Source organism: Hylobates moloch, unplaced genomic scaffold (assembly GCF_009828535.3).
Source record: "Hylobates moloch isolate HMO894 unplaced genomic scaffold, HMol_V3 SCAFFOLD_5, whole genome shotgun sequence".
In the NCBI taxonomy this organism is placed as follows: domain Eukaryota; kingdom Metazoa; phylum Chordata; class Mammalia; order Primates; family Hylobatidae; genus Hylobates; species Hylobates moloch.
The window spans coordinates 120,229,628-120,246,020 of NW_026652280.1; the positions used below are offsets into that span (position 1 = coordinate 120,229,628).

General features: G+C 35.0%; 1 protein-coding gene across 6 annotated transcripts in view; it reads right to left on the bottom strand.

Moving 5' to 3' along the window:
• The window catches only part of NTNG1 (netrin G1), a 348,354-nt gene that overhangs the window by 306,446 nt on the left and 25,515 nt on the right, over positions 1-16,393 (bottom strand). The gene's annotated exons all lie outside the window — the stretch shown is intronic.

Sequence of the window (16,393 nt, forward strand, 5' to 3'; positions counted from 1 at the left end):
ATTCTCTCAGCCTTACCTCACATTTCTTGTGGATTTAAGCACCGTATGTCACAAGAAATTAGAGAAAGGAATTGCCAAGTAATGACAGAGCCTTGGAGCCCCAAGTCAGTGCAGACCGCAAGGACATTAAGCAGCACAGTACAGCAAGGGAGGGAGTTGACATCTCGTTAAAATGAAAATGTTGTTATTTTCCTTCACCGAGTTAATGGAGTTGTATGACACTGTAATCAGTGATTATTTGTGTGGCTATTACTTAAAAGAATCCTCAGCCACAGTTTTTTGAAAGGATTCTGGAAAATTTTTAAAAGCCACCTTCCTCACAAACCCTACTGAAAGAAAAAATGTTATCAAGGAGTATTTCACACTCTTTCATACAAGTTAACCAACACTTAAGACTTTTCAGTAGCATAACAAAAGCCACTTAAAACTGCACTTTACACAACTTTCTAGCCACTTAAAAGGTACTCGATTCCTCTAATAACAATTGAAAACAAACCCTCATTTATGCAATACATAACTGATAGATGTGAACCAAGCGTGTGCTCACAGTTACTTTTCAGTCATGGGTTATTTCACTGAAATATATTTTTTATTTAGAACTCACTGTCATTGTTTCTAGTTTTCTAAGAAAGCAGCTCTGAATACAAAATTCTTTTCCTTGCATAACAAAATATCACGTCTTATTTTTGTTGTTGAATCCCTTTTTCTGCTAGTCCCAGATTTAAATCAATCTTGGAGTGCTCAGCTAATCTTGTGCAAGTGTGATTGACTCTATTTTTCACCGAAATATTTAGAAAAGAGTTCGGCATAAGTGGCCACTTGCAGGAGGGGAGTCTGCAGCACAGTCCTTGGCTCTCCTTAGGGGATCTCTAAATACAGAGGTGGACCAAAATCAAGCAACAAAGGTTAAATCTTTTTGATGAAGAGAAATATGTTGTAAATTCCCTGCTATAAGAAATATTATCTAGGAGATACTGAAGATACTATTATCTAGGCGATACTAACCACACATTATCCTAATTAGGACAATGGACACATATATCCATTATTAATCTAGGCAATTATTATATTTTAGTTCTGTGGTTTCCTCCTAAGCTTTAATTTTGGAGAAAATTTTGGATAACAAAGCCTGCCAAAAATTATGAGCCTCTGAGTTAAGGCGCAATGTTACAAAATAAAGGCAATATATTCAGAATAGGGATTTTGTGACATTTATTTAAAAACCTAGAGAACATTTTTATTTACTTCTCAGGACCATGTTCTATAGCACGATTTTTTACACTATAAAATTATTAGTATATCATAAACCAGTTTAGCAAATATCGATCATAGTTTTAAAATCTGAAAGAGAAAACATAAAATTGCTTTGTACACAGTAAGGCATTTTTGTGAAACTTTTATTTCACTTAAATGCATATTTACGTTTATATGTGCTTACTGAGTCTTGATGTAAAATGCATTACCATTAATTTGAGATTTAAAAAGTAAGAAAGGCTGTACTTTAGGGCCCTTCATCAAATCATCTAAGGTTCCTATTGACACTGAGAAGGAGCACAGATAAGCCAGACAAACTTGATTATTATGCTTACTAAGTAAAAGGATTGACTAAGACTTCCACACCTATCTAAAATATAAGCTCTGAGAAATTCACAATTTTATAGGAACACAAATACATTTTTATTTCCTAATGGGCTTTGCAAAAAGAAGCACAGATTTTATTACAATTCCTACATTGTTGCCGGGGGTGGAAATCAATCCAGGTTCCTATCTTCAGATAGAAAAATAGAAGACACTCTCTGGTATGTAGGAAGCAAGGATTTAAATAGGGCCTTGAGTTAACTGGGCAAATTCAAGGTTCCTGTGTGTATACCAGAGTTTTGAAGTGGAGCTTTTGCAATCTTGCATATTGGACAACCATTTCCTGACATGCAACTTACTAATGTAAAACTGGACTTCCCTCACAATGCTTCTAGTCAGAAACTCTTGAAAAGAAAGCCAAAAGAAATAAGCAGAAAAGCTCACCCTAAGGGAAATGGAGATAACTCAGGAAACAGAAAAGAATATTATTATTATTATTAATTATTATTATTATTTTATTTATTTATTTATTTATTTATTTTTGAGACAGAGTCTCGCTCTGTCACCCAGGCTGGAGTGCAGTGGCGCAATCTTGGCTCACTGCAAGTTCCGCCTCCCGGGTTCATGCCATTCTCCTGCCTCAGCCTCTCCGAGTAGCTGGGGCTACAGGTGCCCGCCACCACGCCCGGCTAATTTTTTGTATTTTTAGTAGAGACGGGGTTTCACCGTGGTCTTGATCTCCTGACCTCGTGATCCACCCGCCTCGGCCTCCCAAAGTGCTGGGATTACAAGCGTGAGCCACCACGCCCGGCCCAGAAAAGAATATTAAAGTAATTCCATTAATATTTCGGAGGGTGGAGGGTGAGGAGGAGGGAGAGGATCAGGAAAAATAACTAATAGTCCTAGTTTTAATACTTGGGTGATGAAATAATCTAGACAACAAACCCCTATGATACAAGTTTATCTGTGTAACAAACCTGCACTTGTACCCTTGAACTTCAAATAAAGGATAAAAACAAAAACAAATCTACTCAGAGAAGTTCAAGAATGTTTTATATTCATATAACAAAAATAAAATATTTTGAGAGAAAACAGTAAAAATAATTTGTATTGTCAATTTAAAAAAAATATATTGAAATAAATGCTTGGAAAAATGTCATAGAGCAAAAAGACAAAACAATGACACAGGTGTTTTAAAAAACAAAAAGATACAGATAAAAACAACTGAGATGCTTCAGTTTCTAGGATGAATGAATGAAGAACAGGAAGAAGAGTTATTTAAAAGATAATAAAATATTTCCCACAAGAAAGGTTGAAGTCTTTTGGATTGGGTAGATCCACCAAGTTCCAGCATAATAATAAATGAATAAAAGAACCAGCTGGACACTCATTATAGATTTTCAGGATAAAAAGAAAGTCCTCAACTCTTTCAAGAGTGTGGTACATTGTCTTACTGTTCCTAGTTATTCACTGTCCCCCTCTAAAGGGCTCATCTTTCAGGGCCCCTCCCTGGGACTTCTCTTTGTGGGGAGGGCAGCACTGAAAAAGGAGGAGGCTTGGAGAGAATGTTTCCTATTACATTAATGTCAAGCTTGGGCATATTGAAATATGAGTGGAAATAACATATGCTATGTCCAAGCAGCTACACTGATCTACCACAGCTCCTTTCTCTAGCCAAGAGGTGAGCATTCCCAGATGGGGCTAATTCTTCAGTCTAGATCATGTGGGACCAAGCTAAAGTCAATCTGCAGCTAACATGTTGCAAGCCACTAAGATTTTTATGTTGTGTGTCGCCATGGCTTAACTTAGTGAAACTTAATGCAAGAGAACAATATGTCACCTAGAAAAGAAAAACAGTATGTCTTTTCAGCAGCATTGGGTCTAACTGTGCCTTCTGAATTGTGGACAAAAATATTTTTAACTTAGAATTCTGTGCCAACCTATCAATTAAGGTGAGAGTAAAATAGAGAAATTTTTCATCAAGCAAGTACCCATGCAAAGTTGATTGTCCATACACTTTTTCTTTATAAGTTAATTGAACCTATGTCCTAACAAAATGAAGATAAACCAAAAATTAGAAAGACACGGGAAACTATGGGTCCTACCTAGGACAACAATGAAAAAAAGAACCCAAGTGGGGGGTTGGGATCCAGAAAAGACTGACCTCATAAACATGTGGCTATAATGAAGGAAAATAGGCAAATAGTGCAAGAAACAGGGCAAATGAAAACTCACAAGAAAGATAGGAGTTACTTGTAAAATAGGGCATGATTTTTCACAGCTGATAAGAATTGAAGAAAAAAAGAATTTATCTGACACTGATACTAATCATTATACTCCATGTGATGCAAGGATCATGACTTTGGACCTATGCAAAATAAAATAAAATTATAGATCTAAACTTGATGTAATATTGAAAAATGTCTGCATAGTCATGATAATGTAAATTTGGTTTAATGACTTCCAACTTAAAGAGTTAACCTAAGAATAAAGGACATAAGACTTAGTTGCATTTGCAAGACAGAATAAAAATCTTAACACTGAATAGTAGTGTAAATAAAAATATGGCTGACAGCAGGTAGGATATGGAAGAGGTGAAGAAAAGGTAAAAGTAGGCAAGTTCTCAACTTACTATAATGGGAGGGTTGAGAGATACAATCAATTGGGTCTCTAGTCCCTCCTAGCTCCAGAAAGTACAACAATGTGGTCCTGAAAGTTGATTGACCAATAATAGATTTATGTTTACAAGATCAACATACATGAACACAATCACCTAAATATCATAAAATGGAAAAAACGGAAGAAAAAAGGCAATTTATATAACTGATCTAAAACTTCATCTTTAAAACAGAGAGACAATCAATGTTGCCTAAAGTTGATAAATCAAACAAAAGTATAAATATATCTAGAGTTACGGAGAAAAACGCAAGAAGTAAATCAGAAACAGTTCTTTAAAAGTTGCTTCTTAAGGCCGGGCGCAGTGGTTCACGCCTGTAATCCCAGCACGTTGGGAGGCCGAGGCGGGTGGATCACGAGGTCAGGAGTTTGAGACTAAGCCGGCCAACATGCTGAAACCCCGTCTGTACTAAAAATACAAAAATTAGCCGGGCGTGGTGGTGCTGCCTGTAATTCCAGTTACTCAGGAGGCTGAGGCAGGAGAATTGCTTGAACCCAGGAGGCAGAGGTTGCAGTGAGCTGAGATTGTGCCACTGCACTCTAGCCTGGGCGACAGAGCAAGACTCTGTCTCAGGAAAAAAAAAAAAAAAAAGTTGCTTCTTAGACATGAGAGTGGGGAGGAGGAGACCAAGTGACTTGCTTTTCATAGCTCTTCTGTACTCTTTTATTTGTTAACATGAGCATGTAGTATTTTTGCTAAAAATGAAACTTAAATAAAACAGGGTAAGGGCAGTTAGGGCCTCGAATATTATGGTAAAAGTCATTGGAAGTTCAGTGGCACAAGAGAGATATGTGATTCTTACTAAAATAATGCATTAGAATCATTAGAATAGCAGCTATCATGAAGGAAATTGAGAATGAAGAAGAAGATTTAGGAAGCTGACTTGGACCAGTGGTTCTCAAATGGGGCAATTTTGCTCCTCAGAGGATATTTGGCAATGTCTGAAGGTATGATGGTTTGCCACAACTGGATGTGTGTGCTACTGGCATCTGTGCCGGTAAGCTGCTATACAGGATAGCCACCTATGACAGGAAATTATCCAGTCCCAAATGTCAATTATGCCAAGTGTGAGAAACCTTGCTTTAGACTACGTATATTTGTTTATATGAGAGATAAAAAGACACCAAACTAAGCAAATAACATAAAGGAATGAGTGAAATAATGAAAGATGAGGAGAGACTGGTAGTATTGGGGGCAACCTGGATGGGTAAATGAAAATCAAAAACCTTTGAAAATATAGATTGTAAAAAATTACATTCCGTTTATCCATGTTAGTCAATTCCTAATGTAGTATATAGCATTGCAGTTAACCTGAACATTTTCAAAATACTCCAATTCATGTAAGTACCACAGCACCCTTAAGCCTCACTGTAAGTGTATATGCAGTTCATCCTGTCAGATAATTCACTTAACAGTGATGTTAAGGTTCATACTTTGTTAAACAGATGGACAAAGGCAACCCTTGAATTCCTTACTTGAGGATCAATGCAACTGAGTTATTTATAAAGATTAATTCAGCGAACTTATTCCTCCAAAGCATCTTGTGTTCAGATACTTAAGAGTAAAGGTATGCTCTTCATGTCTATGAAAATGCATATTTTTATTTTAATTTCAGAAATACACAATGTACATAATTTTCCAAACCTCCCTTATCAAATAAGTTGCTGACTGCAGTTGAAAGAAAAGAAAGATAGTCATAGGAAATGGGAAACCATTTAACTCTCCCTAAATCAATCTCTCCTACCATGGTGTTATTCTATAGACCTAATTTATTGGCAACAAAACTTTATTTTATAATCAAAAGCTGCAGTTTTTCTACCCAATAGTAGAAATTTTACTCAACTACCCATATGTTCCCTGAAGGCAGGAACCTTGTCTTACTGAACTGCCTTCTCCTCAAAATACCCAGCTGAGAACAGTGGGCCCTCAATAAGTAGCTATTGATTTCTATGGAATTGCTGAATTAAACTTCATACACACCCAGCAAGAATCTGTACTTGTCAACACTAAAATTACTTATGATCCTATGCAGAGACATAATCAACTGACAAAGTTATGAATGTTTACCAAACTGGCCTTAAAACTATTAGTTGTTCTCACCATGCATATGTTAAATGAATCTGGAATTTTTATGCCAAGTTGAAATATGGTGTCCTAGAGAATTTCCATAAATTATCTCATTCAAGTAAATTTACTCTGTGCCCCCTAACACCCACACTATTATTAGAGACTGGCCTTTTGTTTCAAATTACATAATAGCATAATAGCTTTTCATATAAGACATCTGTCTTGTAACTTGCCTAACTTTCTTAGAAAAAAAAAAAAAAGAAAGCAATAGGAAAAACAATACCTCAGTGACATTAATTATACCAGAATGTTTGCCAGTGCTTCGAAAGGAGGACTATGAATATTGACTGCCATTGAAATGAGAGCTGAAGGATATATTATAGTCCTGAAAACCCCACTTAATGTTCTTATGGCTCTAAGAAATCTAGTAATATCCTGATGGCTACCTAGGGAAACAAACAATTTCTCCTATGAAGTTGCCCTAGGCAGTAACCTGCTGTGTGCTGGTGCCAGTATCCTTTTCCAGGCTGTTGAATTCTAAAATGCCTCTTGCTTTCTGACACAAAGTTTGATCAGGATATAAGATACCAGTAGATAAAGATCCTTCAAGTCCCAAATCAAATTGCAAAGAACCCTCACATTCTGATTGCACTACTGTTAAACTTTATTCATCTCAATAAGCTGATTTTTCTTGAGTTTGGAATTCTTAAGAAGCATCATAGAAGAGCCACTGTGCTAAGTTTCAAAAGGCAAATACAATTTGGTTGTGAAAATCAGAAAGCACTAACTGAATTTGAAGCTACTATTATAATTGCTGCTTAATGCTTGATAATATTTCCCCATTAATGCATTCAAGAATCATACAATGATCAAATCAATAAGTAAAATACTTACATTACAAAAACCACGGTAAGTCAGCATTTAAAAATTCATTCACTCATTCATTCATTCATCCATTCATTCATTCAACCAGTCATTATTAGTGAAGTATCTGTTATATATCAGGGATGGTACTAAGTTCTGGGAATATGGCTGAATTATCCTTGCCCTTGAATTTATAAGATAAAGTTTCAACTCTCAGCTTGCACTAAAATTAAGTAGACAATTAAGAAAACAAATCTGTAAATTTCATCTCCAAAAGTAGTTCTCAAATATTGGCATTTCTTAAAAACACCCTAGGAGGTTCTAATGTGGAGCTGGGAATGAGATCCTTGCTCTAAGAGGTGAACTACACAACAAACAGGAAATCATTATGCACTGTGTTAATTGCTGTCATAGGCATAGACCCCACGTTATGGGAGCACTTTCGAAGGTCATAAAACTCAGTCTTGGTGGGCAGCAGGTAGAGGAATAAACAGGGAGAGTTTTACCAATAAAAGTAACCTAATGGCTTCTAGAGAAGAATAAAAGAACTTTCAAAAAGGATCAGGGCAGAAAGAGGGAGACAAGAAAATAAAGAATTAAGTAGGCAAAAACACATGCACATTTTAGCACAATAAACTAAAGGGCAAACATTCAGCCAAAGTGCTGCATTCCACAGTAGAAGGAGTAAGGGATTCAGCTGAAACATCAACAATATGCTCCTGGGCAAGTAACTGTGCTTTTTATTTTTGTCTTCATTTTTAAATTGGGGGCAATAGATACCTTATAGAATTGTTATAAAGAACAGAAATAAAATATGGCATCAAGCAAACACTCCATGAACACTCATCATTAAGTAAATCTAGAGGATTCTAACCCAGATATTATTTAAATTAAACAATAATTTAGGGATTCGATTAAGGTGATAATTTCCATTTGTTTAGAAGACTGAAACCTCAAAATTAAAGAAGAACAATCCTATCTTTCTGCTGTGGAATATGGGATCTAGTGCACATTACTTTTTATGCCACATTAATCCTAAACAGGACTCAACTTTCCTCTCCCAAAGGTAGTGTTGACTAGTGTAACACTTTCATTAATTAAGATCAGAAAATTCTGATGGAATTCAGATTCCATATAGAAAAGGAAATGCTAAAACTCAAATCTATCTTCCAGGACAAAACAAACTCTCAGTGTGACTCTGAAGTATTTTCTTCATGAAATCATTTTATTCTTTAGATTTGCTTATCTACCTTAAAATAGCAGGCAAAAAAAAAAGAAAGAAAGAAAAGAAAAAAGAAAAAAAAAGAGCTACAATCTTTCTCACTGTATTTCATTGTTCTAAATAAGAACTTATTAAACACCTCACACTCCTTTCACCAGATTGGTATTATCTTCCTTAAGAACCAGAGAGCTGTAAAACCTTCACTTCTAAGGCACTGAGTGTGCTGGGCATTATTGAAGGATTCCGAGTTTGGCATATAGTTTTTCAGGCAAAGCGAAGTGTTGTGGATCATACTTTGTTGTCAAAGAAATTTAGGCCCAATCCTTTACTTCTTCCCTGCCTCAAGCAAACAATAAGCCAGGTTATTCAATTTATCTATTACTGAAGGAGAGAAACACCAATTCTCTTCTACCAGGGCTTTGAAATGGTTATTTCTAAAGAATCACCAGTCTTTCTGTATCCTAGACCAAAGTTTAGAAATTTTAAAAAAGCATAAAGAGAAAAGGAACAAAACATAAAATGAGAAACTGCTAGAATAGTGAATTGTGAGGCTTTAAGATGCATTAAACAACAACACAACAAAACCCTGGCTGGGTATATATCTCAATAAATCCTTGAAACACTACTACATGATTCTTTGACAAATATCATATAATGACCTGGAAGTGAAGTATAATTTCAGTTCCTACTACAGAGCCATTATGATGCTCTTGTGGACCAGTTAATTAATAACTGAGCTCTCCTGAACCAATCTCATACTAATCTGGAAACAGAAAAGTCATCTCTTTTGAATGAGGTGATTTCTCTAGAAAGGCAGCTGTTCTCAAGAGTCAGGTTCACAGCACATAGATTGCAGAAGGACATTGCCAAATTATCTACTTTAGAGTCTGCCAAGAAAAATTATTTTCTTCTATTGCAAAATTCTACCAAGTACCTATTGCTTTAAAAATGCCAGTTTTTAAATATTTCTTCTGGTATAACATAGCAAATTTCTATTTATGAGAGTCCCTAGTGACTCATGGGACAAGGAGTCTATAATTTAAGGCAAACCCTTAATCAGGTTGATTCCATTAAAATTCCATTTCCTTTTAAGACAACTTTTAGAAGCATAGTCAGTATTCACCACAGCCCAAGAATGTCTTAACCAAACCGCTGGCCTCTTTTCTTTTATAGTGACAGTATAAAGACAATTTTAAGTCTTGGACTCTGCAACTTAACTTCACACATTATGGGATGCAGGGTAAACATAAGGAGTCAGAAACCAGACTGCCAAGATTTTTGCTAATTGTGTGATTTTGGACAGATTTTGTAATTTTTCTGTGTCCTACCTTCCTCATTTGAAAAGTGGGGTCAATTATAGTACCTAATCATTGAGATGGTTATGAATGAACACATATAAACATCTTAGAATAGTGCTTGATACACAGTTGATGTTTGACAGAAGTTAGCTGTTAATAATTTATGCTAAAGTCCCCAAGAATTCCCTTGGCAGAGTATAGGTTTTGAAACTGGGATGAATCTCAGCTCAGTCCTTTATTAGCTTTGTCGTGATAGACAACACTCTTTGAGTTCTCTGAGTCTCAGTGTTCTCAAGTGCTTTGAGGATAACAATACCTACGTCATACAACTGTTTGAGGATTAAACAAGCAAGGAGCAAAATGCTTGGCATATGAAGTCAGGTGGTTATCTGAACAGCATGTAGCAACTGAAGTGAATAAATAGCATATATACTAGATTGTCAAACTGGCAAAAGAATAAAAAACAGACTAAAAGTAAGTTAATATTTCATTCTAAAAACTCCTAGATTTCTCACTTGCCATCTCAAAAAAAATAAAAAACAAAAAACAAAGGAAAACAAAAAAAAGAAAAAAAATTCCAGGCTGTTGGTAAAAGTATCCTAGGTTCCAATGTGAATGTGAGACTAGGAAATCGCTGGTGACTCTGGTCAGCTTTCAGCAAACATATTGACTTAGATAAAGTGAACAGTTGTCACTGCAGAATCTCCAGAAATATTGCAGGTTTTCAGAGGGTGGATGGCAGTTACACCTAGGAGGGGCAGAAAAATGGATTTTAGAGCGATAAATGCAGCAGGTGTGCAGTGACTAATACTGAGGACCACCGCAGTACAGAGCCCCATGGAGGTTCCACACACAGGACAGTCTGGAAGCTTCTAAGCCTCCTGCTGGGACACACAATGGCAGACCACTGGTTGCTGAGGAGACCGAAAAAGAACCCAGTGTCTTTGAGTCATCCAGACTCCTTGAGAGAGAAAAACTTGAATCTCAAGTCATAAAAGTCCTTTCAGTGCTGTCTGCCAATGGCTGTGAGGAGACAGTGAAAGGCCAGGAGGAAGAGAAAAAGCTGTTTGCTAAAGGACGGAAGGAATCTAAGTGCAAAACTCAGAGCTAGTATAGAATGGACAGGGAAAATGAGCAAGTGTGATCGTTATAAATATATATATACACACACATACAATGAGAAAACATGAAAACTTTTTTGGGGGTGAAAGATTGTGATGTGTTGAAACTCAACTCAAAAAATATAAGGTGGAAAAGGAAAAATATTTACTGAGCATTTTTATACATCAATAACTTAGCCATTAATATTTTTAAATATTAAAAAGGGCACAGAGTATGGTATTGATTTGAAATATAGAAAATGTTATACTAAAAACGGTATCTGGTTTCGACCTGACAAAATAAGATGAGTCAATCTGATTTTACCACATACTAAAGGCTAGATTTCAGCACAATAAAATTTTGTCTTATTAAAATGTGGATTGGGACATTAAATATTTGTATGATGCTATAAGTATTGATGGTCACATTATTAAGATATGAAGAATGCATTCTTTACTAGAATCTACTATTCTGATTAAAGAGTTCCAAAGAAAGAAAAGCGAATTGCAAGCTTGAATATATTCTTTAATGACTGCCCATATTTGATTATGGAGTCAGCAATGGTAACTTAATAAATTATAATGTGTTTTTGGAACTTAGCCTATAATAGCTACTTTTATTCCATTTTTTATTCTTTTGTTTTTTTTTCCCCTGAAGAAAAATCACATTCAATACAATAGCTACTATTAAAACAAAACATATAAATACTAAATAATCCATCTAATTAATCCACTTCCAATGTGTTTAGATTATCAGCAGCAATAATTATGTTCCATTTATGTCTGGTTATTAATCCTAATGATGTTAAAACTGCCATTTAAATAATTATTTTATTTTACCAGTATCATCAGTGACAAAAAATTTTTGCTTGTAATTAATACATTTGTCATTTTTTTAAGACTGCTAATCAATTTTGAACAGCCTTCCCTTAACCTAGCATATCATCCACAGGACGATCATAAAGATAAATAAAATAATAGATGGGTACTAAAATTTGCCACTCATTCGAATTTTCATACATGACATTGATGTGGTCCAAGAAAAAAAGAAATAACTTATTTGTCTTCCTTAGGCTCGAACCCCCTTTCATTTTTACTTCCTTTAGGTCTAAGTTATTTTTATGTAAGAAGCCTTAATCAATAATTCACTTTAAAAATAATTTTCTTAGTATTCCTAAAAAGTAGATGTGATGGTCTGTTTGATGCATCAACTGGTCTAGGCTACAGTCACCAGTTACTCTGCCAAACATTAATCCAGGTGTCTCTGTGAAGATATTTTATAGCTGTGATTTAAGTCCATAATCGGTTGATTTTCAGTAAGGGAGATTATCCTAGATAATCTGAGTGGGCCTGATTCAATCAATTGAAATGTTTTAGAAGCAGAGTTGAGCCTTCCCTAAAGAAGAGAAAATTCCAGCTGTGGACAGCAACTTTAGTCTGTGCACAAGAGTTCCAGCCTCCCCTTTCTTACAGCCTGCCATAAAGATTTTTCAGTTGTCTAGGCAGCCTCCACAAGAGCATAAACCAATTCTTTGCGAGGCATCTCTCAATGTACATCTCCTACTAGCTTTGCTTCTCTGGTTACAGTGAAGATTAGATGTCTTAATGAATGACTAACCCTGACTGATACAGTAGGCTAGTGCAAGGCATCCTGGGGGGTTGTGTCAGAGAATAGAGAGAGTAAAAACTACTTGCTTTAAATATACATCTTACCATTTTAAATTTCATTATTGGATAGCCACTCACTTATTTGTAAGATTTTATAAAAATTCAGTATTTCTAGAAGGGGTAACAACACAAACTATTCCTATGAAGGCCTTCACCATTAGAGGTTCCCTACTCCTGCTTGAGGTGCCAAAAAAGTGGAACATATGAAGGAGAGCTCTAAAGACCAGCAAATGAGAAATTACTTAGTGGATCTAATGTACACTATTTAGGCGACGGCTACATTACAAGTCTAGACTTCACCACTATGCAGAAAATCTGTGTAACAAAACTGCACTTATATCCCCTAAATCTTTAATAATAATAAAAGACCAGCAGAAGAGTAAGCATCAAATGGAAGCTACTGTGTAGCTTGGCCAAGGGCCAGTCCTCTCAGAACCAGTAATTCTCCAAATTTCCTTGAATTTCTAATGAATTACAAGTTTGACTTCTCCCAGGTGGCCAAGACTGTAAATTATAGGAATGTATACCCAAAGGATTTCATTATCAGAATGGAACCTACCGAGATGCTCTAAAATATTAATACTCTTGCCATTCTTTGTAAAATCTGTAAATTCAAGAAAAAAGAATTTGATTCAAAGACTATGGAGTCAAATAATGCATTTATAGATTAAACTGTTTGCAATGGCTAGTTTTATTTTAACTACACATTAAATATGGGTACAGATTGAATAGAAAAAGAAGGCTAGCCTACATATGGAAGCCTTAGTAATGGCTTCAGCAAATTTCAGTCTGTCAAAAACATGATGTATATTTGAAATTGGTGACCAATTTGATCAATTTTTCAAAATGTCATCAGCTCACCAAATATATCCAATTATTTTGAGATGTTTCTGCAGATTTTTTTTGCTATGTTGGTTCTATGAATCAGCCCTTTATGATTAAGAGACTAATGGGCCTGTCCTGAGTTTGGAGGATTGAGCCAAACAGGAGTGAAATCACAGATATTGCTATAGATATAATACAATGTGCTTATTCCTATGTTTATCCAGGATGCAATTTAAAATATAATTATTTTAAGCTAGATTTATTACTGGGTTTATTTTGTTGTCCTTGGTAAATGTCACCTCAAAGTAGTTCCACTTCTATTTTCCTCAAGGGAGCAGAGATGCTCATGAACAGTTGTAGACAGGGGCATAGTGTCAAGTTAAAGCAGATACGGAAAAGTTTCTTCTGAGAGAGAGAAATATTTTAAACTGTCCAGAATATTAAAAATAAATGAGATTTATATATCAGAAAAATACTCTTCTAGATGTAGTATCTTACTTCATCGATTAATAACTAATCGTAGACATAATTTTACAGCTTCTTGAAATTATTTTTATTACAATCTAGTTGCTAAGGTCATTTTTTGACAGGATTCTAAAGTGAAAATGAGGACTTTACCAGTGATTTCCTGTGCTGATTATGTACTTCCTTAAAAAAGAAAAAGAGAAAGTAGGAAGGAAGGACGGAAATAAGGGGGATGCGGGGAGGGAGGGCAGTAGAGCAACACTTATTGTCTTGTTCATTTCAGGCTAGACTTCATGAATAATCTTGTTTCAAAGTAAAGCTCCCTTTAATTATACTGTGAAATTACAGGGTGTTTTTCCTTCAGAGATTTCAAAGTTCTCTTCTGGTATCAATTTGTCAATAGCCCAATGCCTTCGATCCTTTAGTGCCCAGAGGAGTCTGTTCTAGCATTATTTCTGCAGAGCCTTTCATATGCCTTATGACAACCCAAGGTAAGAAGCATCAATTATGACTGTAAAGTGTTGTTTTGTTTTCCAAATGCTTACTTAACTAACAAACAGTATACACATGAGAAAAAAGAAAGGCTTTACAAAAACTGGAAAACTTAAGGGCAATATATTTACATCTTTCTAAAATCTACTCAAGCTTTCATTCAAATATTATATTAATACATGTTAGGCCCTTAGTGCCTAATGAAATATACTAAATAAAAATTAATTATCATAACCTTAATGATATCCAGCAATCTCACAACTATTTTTTATTAGTTACTGTGACTTATGGCAAGTCATTTAACCTCTTCACCTCAGTTTCCTCATTTTTTAAATGAAGCTTTTACCTACATATTAGTATTAACACGACTAAAGATACATAAAACTATATTTAAGTTTTTATACAAATATAAAAATACACATTATTTTTATATTTGTACTAATAATTATACAAATTATTAATATAATAAATATGGGTCTTGAACTTTAGGCACTTTTGAAATTTCAACACTGATAATAATAAATCATATAGAATATATATTATCCCCACTACTAATAAACTGTGGAAAAGGTAATGCTGATGTTCTGTCATTACAGATAGATTCTTCTAAAATAAAGTTCTTCTCGGTGAACATGCATAAAGTCATGCCACTCTAAGGATAACTGTAGACAGTCATGGAGTTATGAAGATTTGTTCTGTAACATTGAAGAGCAAATCAAATAAAATGGAACTTAAGCAATTTTATAAATGTTTCTTACTGGAAAACAATGGTAAAACCAACAGTCCAATATACCACTGAAATTGTCATATAGTCATGAATCAGTATTTTAGAATTGGAGGGAAAACTGAGGTTTGGGCTGGGATTACAGAACACCCTCTGAATGTCAGAGATTATGACCTAGAGCAGGTTAAGTTGCTTATATCTGAATTCTGTGTCATTGTGATCCTTCTGACGGTACCCATCTCTAAATAAGAGCACTTAAACCCATGGTACTTAATGACAGTACCAGTGACTTTGATATTTACCCACCTACTGTTATGTAGATATTGTATATCTCAATTATGTAAGTCTCATATCTCTAGAACATTTTTGTTAGGCAAAGGCCTGGGTCAATCCAAGGGTCTGGTATGTTATTAAGGGTGACTTTTTCTTGTACTTTTGGTTTCACAGTTAATTGCTTCAGATAATCTTCACAAAAAAAAAAAAAAAAATTAAAAACTCCCTGAAACCCAGAAAGTTTAAATAAGTGACTTGTCCAAAATTACTAGATTAGGCTTTTGTAAATATATTTTGAATTGGATCTTTACATTATCTGTTAAGTGCTTATGATTTGTGATCACTGAGCTTGCAAATAAATACAAAATAAGAATTATGGTAACTTACTTTTGTATACCACTTTCCTCCTATTTTATCTAGTACTTTGCATTTTATAAAGTACCTTCACCTACATTATTGCATTTAAAGATTGATTATAGAGAGAAGAAGCCAAGTATAAGAAATGATGCTAGTATATTATGTATTGGGAAACATAAGGAGAGCTGAGCAGGATTTAGATTAATTCAAAGACAGCACAATGGTAACATTTGTTACTGTTGAGATAAATCTACAAAAGAAATTTATTTTAAAAGGAAAGCGAAATACAAGACTTTGCAGTTTCCTTAAGCTAGAATGTCCTTCTATTTCTTCTTCCAGCTCAGAGTAGTCTACTTTTTTCTCAAAGCTTAGCTCAAAGGCCTTCTGGTTTTATGAAGCTATCATTGATCCCTCTGAGTTTGCAATGAACTGCTTCTTTCTGTGTTCCCATTGCTATTTATATGTAGTGCTGGCATAATATTTGTTTCTTCTTTGTAAATAATTATTTACTTTATAAAGCTTCTTGAAGGCAGAGGCCAGTCTGTCATTGTTATCTCCCATTATGCCCAGCCCAGGACTCTACAGAGCAAGGAATTTCATAAACACATGCAGAACTGAACTAACTGTTTAGAGGACACTTAGGGAACACAACTTAGTGACTTCACAGTGGAGAGAAACCACTAAATACTCCCACAAAACAGCCCCAAGTATCACCTTCTGCTAGATTCTTCATGAGGTTACTTTGATATAATAAATAATGGCAAAGTCATTGGAAATAAGAAA